Here is a 12,057-nt window from a genome sequence, read left to right on the forward strand (position 1 = left end):
TTTTGTCCATATGCAGGGCATTTTTCATTTTTTCTCATGTGTCTGTCCACAGTATCTGCATTGTATAATGCTCTGTCCCTCTGTAGGGTCTCCTCTCCCTCTCGGTCCCTCTGTAGGGTCTCCTCTCCCTCTCGGCCCCTCTGTAGGGTCTCCTCTCCCTCTGTCCCTCTGTAGGGTCTCCTCTCCCTCTGTCCCTCTGTAGGGTCTCCTCTCCCTCTCGGTCCCTCTGTAGGGTCTTCTCTCCCTCTGTCCCTCTGTAGGGTCTCCTCTCCCTCTCGGCCCCTCTGTAGGGTCTCCTCTCCCTCTGTCCCTCTGTAGGGTCTCCTCTCCCTCTCGGGCCCTCTGTAGGGTCTCCTCTCCCTCTCGGGCTCTCTGTGTGTTACTGTATGCACTGCTACAGGGCCCTACACATTTATGACTTTAGCTCTCTGTCTGGACAGTTCTGCAGCTCTTCCAATCTGCATGCATTTCTCTAAGCTGAGATCAGTCTCTCTGAGTAAGTGCTCTCTTAAGTGTGGGTCACACGTGCCACACACAATCCTGTCCCTGATAAGAGAGTCTGTGATTACTCCAAAGTTGCAGGTGGCCACTAGAGTACTCAATTCAGTGAGATATTTGTCTAAACTCTCATCTTGGCCATGACTGCGCATGAACAAATTAGATCTCCCAATTGTTTTCATTTTTCTTGGGATCACAAAATGCATCCAGTGCTGCAATTACTCCTCAACAAAGGAAATGTATTTTGTATAGCCCACACAGCGGGGCTCACAAATCTCTCTGCTTTTTCCCCAATGAGATAATACAGTAGCTTCACTTTGTAGTCCTCAGGTTTTTCTCCCATTGTAAGAGCCATGTACAAATTGAATTCCTCTATTCATCTTTTCTAGGTAAGTGCTAAATTGCAATCATCCGTCTTTTTCCCCCTGGAGGTTTCAGTGCATTTTCCATAGCAATTTATTTGTGGAATGAAACGTTAGGTACTTACGAATCTGCTTCTGTACCATAGCCAGTTAGCTTTAGCATCACTCACGATAGCCAGCTAGCGTTGACGTTCGGCTCGATGACTAGCTTGTAAACGCGGCACTTGTCCAAACTACCGCCTGGGATGTATTCTTCAAATACATCGATGAGATCCAAGTTCTTTTGAGTACAGCTGCCACCATGTTTCAATATGCTCTGTGTTGTGGTCACGACAGACAAAGATATATAGTTAAGCAACCTTTATGCATGTTGTTTACCAGCACCTCAAGTACATGAAGACGGTAAGTAACAATTTGTTTCCATTTCAAGTGTAATAACAATATGAGTAACATCAACTTTGCTACAGAACCCACTGTTTATGGGGGATTTTTTACTGTGTGATTTGAAAAGTCATAGTCAATCGATCAATAATCTAATCTGAAGCATTAGCTTCAGGTAAATGTTGCAATTCCTGGACCTGTGACCAAAAACGAGCGACATATGGACAGTACCAAAATAAATGATCTAATGACTCTGCATCCTCGCAGCAAAATCTTCAGTGCTGGGAAGGTTGTATCCCCTATATATATACAGTGCCTTGCGAAACTATTCGGCCCCCTTGAACTTTGCGACCTTTTGCCACATTTCAGGCTTCAAACATAAAGATATAAAACTGTATTTTTTTGTGAAGAATCAACAACAAGTGGGACACAATCATGAAGTGGAACGACATTTATTGGATATTTCAAACTTTTTTAACAAATCAAAAACAGAAAAATTGGGCGTGCAAAATTATTCAGCCCCTTTACTTTCAGTGCAGCAAACTCTCTCCAGAAGTTCAGTGAGGATCTCTGAATGATCCAATGTTGACCTAAATGACTAATGATGATAAATACAATCCACCTGTGTGTAATCAAGTCTCCGTATAAATGCACCTGCACTGTGATAGTCTCAGAGGTCCGTTAAAAGCGCAGAGAGCATCATAAAGAACAAGGAACACACCAGGCAGGTCCGAGATACTGTTGTGAAGAAGTTTAAAGCCGGATTTGGATACAAAAATATTTCCCAAGCTTTAAACATCCCAAGGAGCACTGTGCAAGCGATAATATTGAAATGGAAGGGGTATCAGACCACTGCAAATCTACCAAGACCTGGCCGTCCCTCTAAACTTTCAGCTCATACAAGGAGAAGACTGATCAGAGATGCAGCCAAGAGGCCCATGATCACTCTGGATGAACTGCAGAGATCTACAGCTGAGGTGGGAGACTCTGTCCATAGGACAACAATCAGTCGTATATTGCACAAATCTGGCCTTTATGGAAGAGTGGCAAGAAGAAAGCCATTTCTTAAAGATATCCATAAAAAGTGTTGTTTAAAGTTTGCCACAAGCCACCTGGGAGACACACCAAACATGTGGAAGAAGGTGCTCTGGTCAGATGAAACCAAAATTGAACTTTTTGGCAACAATGCAAAACGTTATGTTTGGCGTAAAAGCAACACAGCTCATCACCCTGAACACACCATCCCCACTGTCAAACATGGTGGTGGCAGCATCATGGTTTGGGCCTGCTTTTCTTCAGCAGGGACAGGGAAGATGGTTAAAATTGATGGGAAGATGGATGGAGCCAAATACAGGACCATTCTGGAAGAAAACCTGATGGAGTCTGCAAAAGACCTGAGACTGGGACGGAGATTTGTCTTCCAACAAGACAATGATCCAAAAAATAAAGCAAAATCTACAATGGAATGGTTCAAAAATAAACATATCCAAATGCTCTCCATCCAACCTCACTGAGCTCGAGCTGTTTTGCAAGGAGGAATGGGAAATTTCAGTCTCTCGATGTGCAAAACTGATAGAGACATACCCCAAGCGAATACAACTGTAATCGCAGCAAAAGGTGGCGCTACAAAGTATTAACTTAAGGGGGCTGAATAATTTTGCACGCCCAATTTTTCAGTTTTTGATTTGTTAAAAAAGTTTGAAATATCCAATAAATGTCGTTCCACTTCATGATTGTGTCCCACTTGTTGTTGATTCTTCACAAAAAAATACAGTTTTATATCTTTATGTTTGAAGCCTGAAATGTGGCAAAAGGTCACAAAGTTCAAGGGGGCCTGAATACTTTCGCAAAGGCACTGTAATGGGAATGTGGTTAGTGGGGTTGTCTAGAAAAGTCTATGGTTCACTGGAGTGGTTCTCAATCAGAGGCAGGTGTTTATCGTTGTCTCTGATTGGGAACCATATTTAGGCAGCCATATTCTTTGAATGTTTTGTAGGTGATTGTTCCTGTATTTGTGTTTGTTTGCACCAGATAGGGCTGTTTTGGTTTTTTCACGTTACGTTTAGTGTTTTGTAATGTTCGATATTATCTTTATTAAAGATGAATCGAAATAACCACGCTGCATTTTGGTCCTCCTCTCCTTCACCGGAAGAAAGCCTTAACAGAATCACCCACCACAAAAGGACCAAGCGGCGTGGTGACAGGCAGTGGCAGCAGGAGCAACGAAGTCTGGATTATACGACTTGGGAGGAAATAGACAGGTGGGCGGTCGACCCAGGGAGAGTGCCGGGGCCCGCCTAGGATTAGCTGGAGCAGTGAGAGGAGGGTTATAGGAGAATGGAGTTGGAGAGACGAGCACGGGGGGAGGCACAGGGAGAGTGTGGCAGAGTCAGACCTGAGCCAACTCCCCCTGTTTATCGTAAGGAACTAAGGAGGAAACCAGAACCAGAGCTGGTGTTGGAGGTGAGCGACGCAGAGACTGTGAAGGAGTTAATGGGGAAATTGGAGGAGAGAGTTATGAGGGAGTTGCTGTGTTGGTGCATGAGGCACGGAATTTGCCCGACGGAGCGTGTCGGGGATTTGATGGTACCTGGGTCAGCTCTCCATGCTCGTCCTGAGGTGCGTGCTAGTCGGCTGGTGAAGATTGTGCCAGCCTCACGTACCAGGCCTCCTGTGCACCTCCCTAGCCTTGCACGTCCTGTGCCAGCTCAGTGCTACAGTGCGCATAGCAGTGCTAACCGTGGCGGGCGTGGTACTGGTCAGGCACCGTGTTATGCGGTGGAACGCACAGTGTCCCCAGTACGCGTGCTTAGCCCGGTACGCTACATCTCAGCTCCTCACATCTGCCGGGCTAGGGTGAAGATCAAGCCAGGGCGGTTGGTGCCAGCCCTGCTCTCAAGATCTCCAGTATGCCTTCACGGCCCAGTACCACTAGTGCCAGCACCACGCATCAGGCCTACAGTGCGCCTCGCCTGTCCAGCGCTGCCAGAGCCTTCCTCCTCTCCAGCGCTGCCGGAGTCTCCCGCCTGTCCAGCACTGTCAGAGCCTTACTCCTCTACAGCGCTGCCGGAGTCTCCCGCCTGTTCAGCGCTGCCAGAGCTGTCAGTCTGCAAGGAGCCGCCAGTCAGCATGGAGCCGCCAGAGCCGCCAGTCAGCATGGAGCCGCCAGTCAGCATGGAGCCGCCAGTCAGCATGGAGCAGCCAGAGCAGCCAGTCAGCATGGAGCAGCCAGAGCCGCCAGTCAGCATGGAGCAGCCAGAGCCGCCAGTCAGCCAGGATCTTCCAGATCCGCCATTCAGCCAGGATCCGCCATTCAGCCAGGGTCAGCCAGGATCTCCCAGAGCTGCCAGTCAGCCAGGATCTGCCAGAGCTGCCAAAAGTTACGTTACTGATTACAATTTTATACAGGTAACTTGTAACTGTAATGGATTACATTTAGAAAGTAACATACCCAACCCTTCTTCAGCCCTGGAGTTTTCCCAGAAGTTCCTCCTATGTAAGACTTAACCTGCTTGTGTGTATTTTATTTATTAGGATCCACATTAGCGAAAATAGACATTACAGACAAAATACTTTACAATTTACATACATTGAGAAAGAGAGAGAGTGAGTGAATGAGTGGCTTCTAGGTTGAGGGTCAGTGAGGCGGCCCACCCCTCTGTATTGGAAATCGCATCTCACGCATGACTGTGGAATTATTTAGGATGATGGGACAGTATTGTGACAGCTTCGCTGTCGTGTACACACACACTATTGCATACACACACTATCGCATACACACATGCACACATGAATACATACACAACCACATTCTCACATAATCACACAAATGAACACGAAACACACACATCCCTTCGGATTGTGATTGTTATTCAGCAATGTGTACTAACAAGATCATAGACAGACTTATCACATCTCTGTGTTGCTGTGTGTGTGTGTGTGTGTGTGTGTGTGCTACATGTTGCATAACTCAAAGATAAGTACAGTGGACATGGAGCATGACAGGACTCAAGGGTATGTGTGCTATCCAGCACAGAGAATACATTCAGCAGGTCTAAGAACTTCCAAAGTCTAATGGAGCCTTGAAGCCCAGGGCTAAGGGAGGTTTGAAAGTGGAATAACCCGGTGGGGGACAAAATGGCGCCGTAGAGAGAACACTGTGTTTCAGCGAGCTCCCATGGCATTCGTAAATTAATATTTTTACATTAATCTCCTAGCTTGAAAAAGTGGTAGAATTGGCTAAATAAGTTATCCTATAATGAGTCTTGACGGCTATTTCGCAAAAATCTCCGACAACATGCCCAATAGAACTACTAAGAAGTCGACCAAAACCACCACCCCTGTGGATGTGCATGAGGAGCTAGCTAACATTAGCGAAGCTAACACCATTGCGGATCCAGGCACAATGGACCTGGTGATTCAAAAGATGACTGATAACATTACTAAAGTGATCGATGCTAAGATAAGAACGGTCTTGGAAGCAATAGCAGTCCATTCAGCTGAACTACAGAGGGTTGTGAAATGTGTTGTTGAGGCGGAAGGAAGAATTGCTGCAGTGGAAACTTCAACTACATCTATGGACGCTAAGATAAAAGCACTTGAGAAACAGGTGCGCGAAATGGCGGAGCACATTGACGACTTGGATAATCGAGGACGCAGATGCAATATTCATGTTGTGGGACTCCTGGAAAATTCTGAAGGGACACGTTCAGTAAAATTCTTTGAGGAATGGATCCCTGGCTACCTACAAATGGACACTAAGGCTGGTCGTGTGAAGCTGGACAGAGCCCATCGCTCTCAAGCACCGATACCCGGTCCCAATCAGCGTCCACGGCCGGTGGTTATAAAGTCCCACAACTTCACCGACCAGCAGCGCGTCATGGACGCGGCTAGAAACATCGGCTCTGATGGTAGTCAACATAAAAGTCCAAAGGTCTCATTCTTCAATGATTATTCCACTGCGGTTGTACGAAGACGCAAAGCGTTTGATGAGGCGAAGGCTCGACTCAGGAGAATGAAGATGGACTACGCACTGTTGTACCCGGCCACATTGAAGATTATGGTCAACGGATCGCCTAAAAAGCTCTACACACCGGAAGAGGCTGCTGCGTTTATTGACTCTCTCGGGTAAATAACTTTAAGCTGCACCTCCGCAGCATTGGATAACTTTTTTTATTGTTAGTTGAATCTGATCATGAAACAGTGGTGTGAGTCCTCACGTACTCCGGCTCAGTAATATTCGTATCTTTATTATTTTTCTTGCTAAAGTAATAGCCGCTATAGCTCAGGCTGAGATATGTGTGAATCCATATTGGTGCCCAGGCTTGGTTTTAGGTGGAAGAGCCTCAATCTTCTTCTATTGATTTTCTTTTCCATACATATAAATGATGAGGCTATTGAGCGGCAATGCGGACTTAAGAGTCTACATTGGAGAGTTGAAATCCCCTGCATGTTAGCTAGTGGGAAAACCCCCTTTTGGATCTTTACATGTTTAATTTTTGGGTTTAGTATAGTTCGAGTTCAGGGTTCATATCGTTTGTTTATGCTCAGTGAGATAGATGAGAGTTCAACACATGGAAAAAGGTACCAGTCCACTTTTACAGTAGGATCCAGTCTGGATTTTGAATGGTCAAGACACAATGGCAGGTAACGGACTGCGTGTATGTACATAGAACATTAGAGGGAGCCATAACCCCATTAAAATGAAGAAGGTACTGTCTTTTTTTTTTTTTATAAAATATTGATATTGCCCTGTTGCAAGAAACTCATTTGGATGATAAGGAGCACCTGAAATTACAACAAGGGGGGTTTGGTCAAGTGTTTTTCTCATCATTTACATCCAGAAGTAGAGGTGTAGCAATTCTGGTGAAAAATAACTTACCACTTAAGGTCTTGAATTGTGTGAAAGATAAATTTGGTCGCTTTGTTATAATTAATGGTACTTTACAAGGGCAGAACATTTCCATAATGAATATTTACTTCCCCCCTGCTCACCCCCCTGATTTCCTCACTAAGGTATTTCTAGACTTTTCAGAATTAAACTCGGACACTGCAGTGGTTGGAGGAGATTTTAACTGCTTGTTGAACCCCCTTATTGATAAGTTTCCCAGCGGTATAGCTCCACTCTCTCCTCAAGCTAAGTCACTTAAAGCTATTTGTGATGATCTGGGGTATGCGGATGCGGAGCTTTTCATCCCTCCAACAGAAAGTGGAATAACCCCAACTTTAGCTCAGGGCTTAGCCGGACCTGCTCCAGATTAGGGTTAGTAGTACCGACTTTTAGATTCCCCCCCCCGGAAATCACCCAAGACAGCCAGTGTGGCCCTGGGGTTTGGTCTAATGGTTACTGCCAACGCCTTTGGTGTATGGACATCAATATGATCGAGTGTTGGATTGAATCCCCGTCCCACCGCTATTCCCACACACAACCTTCTCTTTCTATTACCTGGCTGCTTCTACTCTCTTCATCCTCTTCAGGGAACACGTGTGAGCCGACCTTTAACCCTGGTTTAGTGTTAATCCTTGGGTTAACAAATGCCTGTGTGCAAGGAGGGTAAACTAGCCCTGGGACAGTTTTAGCCTGGGTTAAAGAGATTGAGAAGGAGGTACTGTCTGTAAGGAAGGAGAAAGGAGGGAGAAAGAGAGAGGAGGACAGAGGGAGAGGAAGGAATATCTAACCTCAATGACCTCTTACCTCTGCTATCGACTTGTTACTAGTACCCAGTGTATATAGCCAAGTTATCATTATTCATTGTGTATTCCTTGTGTTATTATTTTTCTATTATTTAACCTTTTTTCTCTCTGCATTGTTGGGAAGGGCCCATAACTAAGCATTTTACTGTTATTCTACACCTGTTGTTTGTGAATGTGTGACAAATACAACTTGATTTGATTTGAAGGGAGTAAAGAAGGAGATGGAGTGACAGAAGGAGAGAGGGGGAGGGAAGGAGAGGATAATGACAAGTCACATCACAGGGACCTTGAGCTCATAGCACAGACAAAGAGGAAACCGTGGGGGCCACTTTATACTGACATCTCAAAAAATACTATGAGTCACACACAGTACAGGACTCTGGCATTACCACTGAATGTTTGATAATAATAACTACTGAGTATGAGTATGATGACACAGACGGTTTGTGTGTGTGTTTGTGTGTGTGTGTGTCTAGACAATCTATAGTTGACCATGATAGGTTGACCGGCCTGACTCCTAGAGAAGCAACTTCAATCACTCGTAGCCCAGTCAGAACACTGTCTATGTGGAAGCTCATCTGTATAAAATAATGGAGCCTGCTCCATGTTGGCTTGATGAACTATGTTTTTTTGTGTAAAAATATTTCAGATTTCACAGACTGTCTCACATACCATAACCTAGTTGTAGTGTTAGTAATCTAAAGACATCTGTTCCCTATACTGTCATCTTCCTGTGTGACACGCACACTTAGTCTCAGCCCATGAAATCTCCACACACACAAGGATGGACTGCTTCACTGACCCTCAACCTAGAAATATATCTTACACACACACACACGCGTGCACACATGCTCACGCACACACGCATCCACACACACAGAGAAGGGCGGATATATGTTGTGTCCTTGATATGTCCTTCAGCCCCTCATGTTGCTATTCTGGATGGTTTATCTGTTTCTTCCAGGCATGATAGAAGCCGTATTCTGTTAGTCAGTTTATACAGGTTCAGCTGGATCAGAACACTGTCGGACTGTTGATCTATTCATACTTTCTTTAAGTCGGCCTATTATTTAAGTACAGTGCCTTGCGAAAGTATTCGGCCCCCTTGAACTTTGCGACCTTTTGCCACATTTCAGGCTTCAAACATAAAGATATAAAACTGTCTTTTTTTGTGAAGAATCAACAACAAGTGGGACACAATCATGAAGTGGAACGACATTTATTGGATATTTCAAACTTTTTTAACAAATTAAAAACTGAAAAATTGGGCGTGCAAAATTATTCAGCCCCCTTAAGTTAATACTTTGTAGCGCCACCTTTTGCTGCGATTACAGCTGTAAGTCGCTTGGGGTATGTCTCTATCAGTTTTGCACATCGATAGACAGACATTTTTTCCCATTCCTCCTTGCAAAACAGCTCGAGCTCAGTGAGGTTGGATGGAGAGCATTTGTGAACAGCAGTTTTCAGTTCTTTCCACAGATTCTCGATTGGATTCAGGTCTGGACTTTGACTTGGCCATTCTAACACTTGGATATGTTTATTTTTGAACCATTCCATTGTAGATTTTGCTTTATGTTTTGGATCATTATCTTGTTGGAAGACAAATCTCCGTCCCAGTCTCAGGTCTTTTGCAGACTCCATCAGGTTTTCTTCCAGAATGGTCCTGTATTTGGCTCCATCCATCTTCCCATCAATTTTAACCATCTTCCCTTTCCCTACTGAAGAAAAGCAGGCCCAAACCATGATGCTGCCACCACCATGTTTGACAGTGGGGATGGTGTGTTCAGGGTGATGAGCTGTGTTGCTTTTACGCCAAACATAACGTTTTGCATTGTTGCCAAAAAGTTCACTTTTGGTTTCATCTGACCAGAGCACCTTCTTCCACATGTTTGGTGTGTCTCCCAGGTGGCTTGTGGCAAACTTTAAACGACACTTTTTATGGATATCTTTAAGAAATGGCTTTCTTCTTGCCACTCTTCCATAAAGGCCAGATTTGTGCAATATACGACTGATTGTTGTCCTATGGACAGAGTCTCCCACCTCAGCTGTAGATCTCTGCGGTTCATCCAGAGTGATCATGGGCCTCTTGGCTGCATCTCTGATCAGTCTTCTCCTTGTATGAGCTGAAAGTTTAGAGGGACGGCCAGGTCTTGGTAGATTTGCAGTGGTCTGATACTCCTTCCATTTCAATATTATCGCTTGCACAGTGCTCCTTGGGATGTTTAAAGCTTGGGAAATCTTTTTGTATCCAAATCCGGCTTTAAACTTCTTCACAACAGTATCTCGGACCTGCCTGGTGTGTTCCTTGTTCTTCATGATGCTCTCTGCGCTTTTAACGGACCTCTGAGACTATCACAGTGCAGGTGCATTTATACGGAGACTTGATTACACACAGGTGGATTGTATTTATCATCATTAGTCATTTAGGTCAACATTGGATCATTCAAAGATCCTCACTGAACTTCCGGAGAGAGTTTGCTGCACTGAAAGTAATGGGGCTGAATAATTTTGCACGCCCAATTCTTCAGTTTTTGATTTGTTAACAAAGTTTGAAATATCCAATAAATGTCGTTCCACTTCATGATTGTGTCCCACTTGTTGTTGATTATTCACAAAAAAAGACAGTTTTATATCTTTATGTTTGAAGCCTGAAATGTGGCAAAAGGTCGCAAAGTTCAAGGGGGCCGAATACTTTCGCAAGGCACTGTATATGGACAAATACAATGAAACATTTCAAGGGTGTGTGAGGAATTTTCTACAGACACGTTGATTTATGTTGAGCATTGAATGTGCCCAAGAACACAGTGGCCTCCATCATTCTTAAATGGAAGATGTTCGGAACCACCAAGACTCCTCCTAAAGCTGGCCGCCCAGCCAAACTGAGCAATCGGGGGAGAAGGGCCTTGGTCAAGGGAGGAACTTCCAGAAGGACAACCATCTCTGCAGCACTCCACCAATCAGGCTTTATGGTAGTGGCCAGATGGAAGCCACTCCTCAGTAAAATGCACACGACAGCCCCCTTGGAGTTAGCCAAAAGGCACCTAAAGACTCTCAGACCATGATAAATAAGATTCTCTAGTCTGATGAAACTGACTGGGGCAAAGGTTCACCTTCCAACAGGACAACAACCCTAAGCACACCGACAAGACAACACAGGAGTGGCTTCAGGACAAGTCTCTGAATGTCCTCGAGTGGCCCAGCCAGAGCCCAGACCTGAACGCGATCGAACATCTCTGGAGAGACCTGAAAATAGATGTGCAGCAAAACTCCCCATCCAACTTGACAGAGCTTGATATGATCTTCCAGAGAAGAATGGGAGAATCTCCCCAAATACAGGTGTGCCAAGCTTGTAGCGTCATACCCAAGAAGACTAGGATGCTGTAATCGCTGCTAAAGGTGCTTCTCACACACATGCACACAGACACACTCACTCAGACACAAACACTGCCAAGTGGTCGACATGCCTAAAGGTGTATTATGTATTGAATACAACCACACAACATTGACTCAGCATGGCTATGATGATTAGAGGAATAAATGGCATGCTCACTGCTATTCTTGTAACAAATGTATTTGGGTGCAGGGTTGTAAGGCATATGATAGAAGAGATTAATCCCACACTAAAAGACCGTTTTTTTATTGGGCAGCAGCAGTCACAAACGAACGTGTTGGTCAGCGTCAGGGTATAGAGTACCAGCGTCAATCATCAAATGAGTAATGCATGACACAAGAAAAGCTCAGGGAAGAAATTGGATTCAATAGGGTGAAGAACAGTCTTGTTTTTGTATCTTCTTGTTTAACCGTGTTAGGCGGCAGGTAGCCTAGTAGTTAAAAGCGTTGCGACAGTAACCGAAAGGTCACTGGTTCTAAACACCGAGCCGACTTTGTGAACGTTGCTCTGAATAAGAGCGTCTGCTAAATGTAACAATGTTCGATGTTAATGCCAATGTCAGATCGTATAGGACTATGCAGCTCATATGCTCAATCCACGCATGCACGGGCGAACACACACAGCGATGATACATTGGTATCGCCACAGCCCAAACTTGCCCACTGGGACAGCGCCGGTTCCCGCGCAGTGTCATTGCCTGTCCTCGTGCGCTCATCTGGTATTCTAGCCGCT

The 12,057-nt window shown here is 45.0% G+C and overlaps 1 long non-coding RNA gene across 1 annotated transcript in view; it reads right to left on the reverse strand.

The window, feature by feature from the left end:
• The window catches only part of LOC116357671 (uncharacterized), a 30,515-nt gene that overhangs the window by 17,796 nt on the left and 662 nt on the right, over positions 1-12,057 (reverse strand). The window lies entirely within an intron of this gene.

Source organism: Oncorhynchus kisutch, linkage group LG26, assembly GCF_002021735.2.
Source record: "Oncorhynchus kisutch isolate 150728-3 linkage group LG26, Okis_V2, whole genome shotgun sequence".
NCBI classification, from domain to species: domain Eukaryota; kingdom Metazoa; phylum Chordata; class Actinopteri; order Salmoniformes; family Salmonidae; genus Oncorhynchus; species Oncorhynchus kisutch.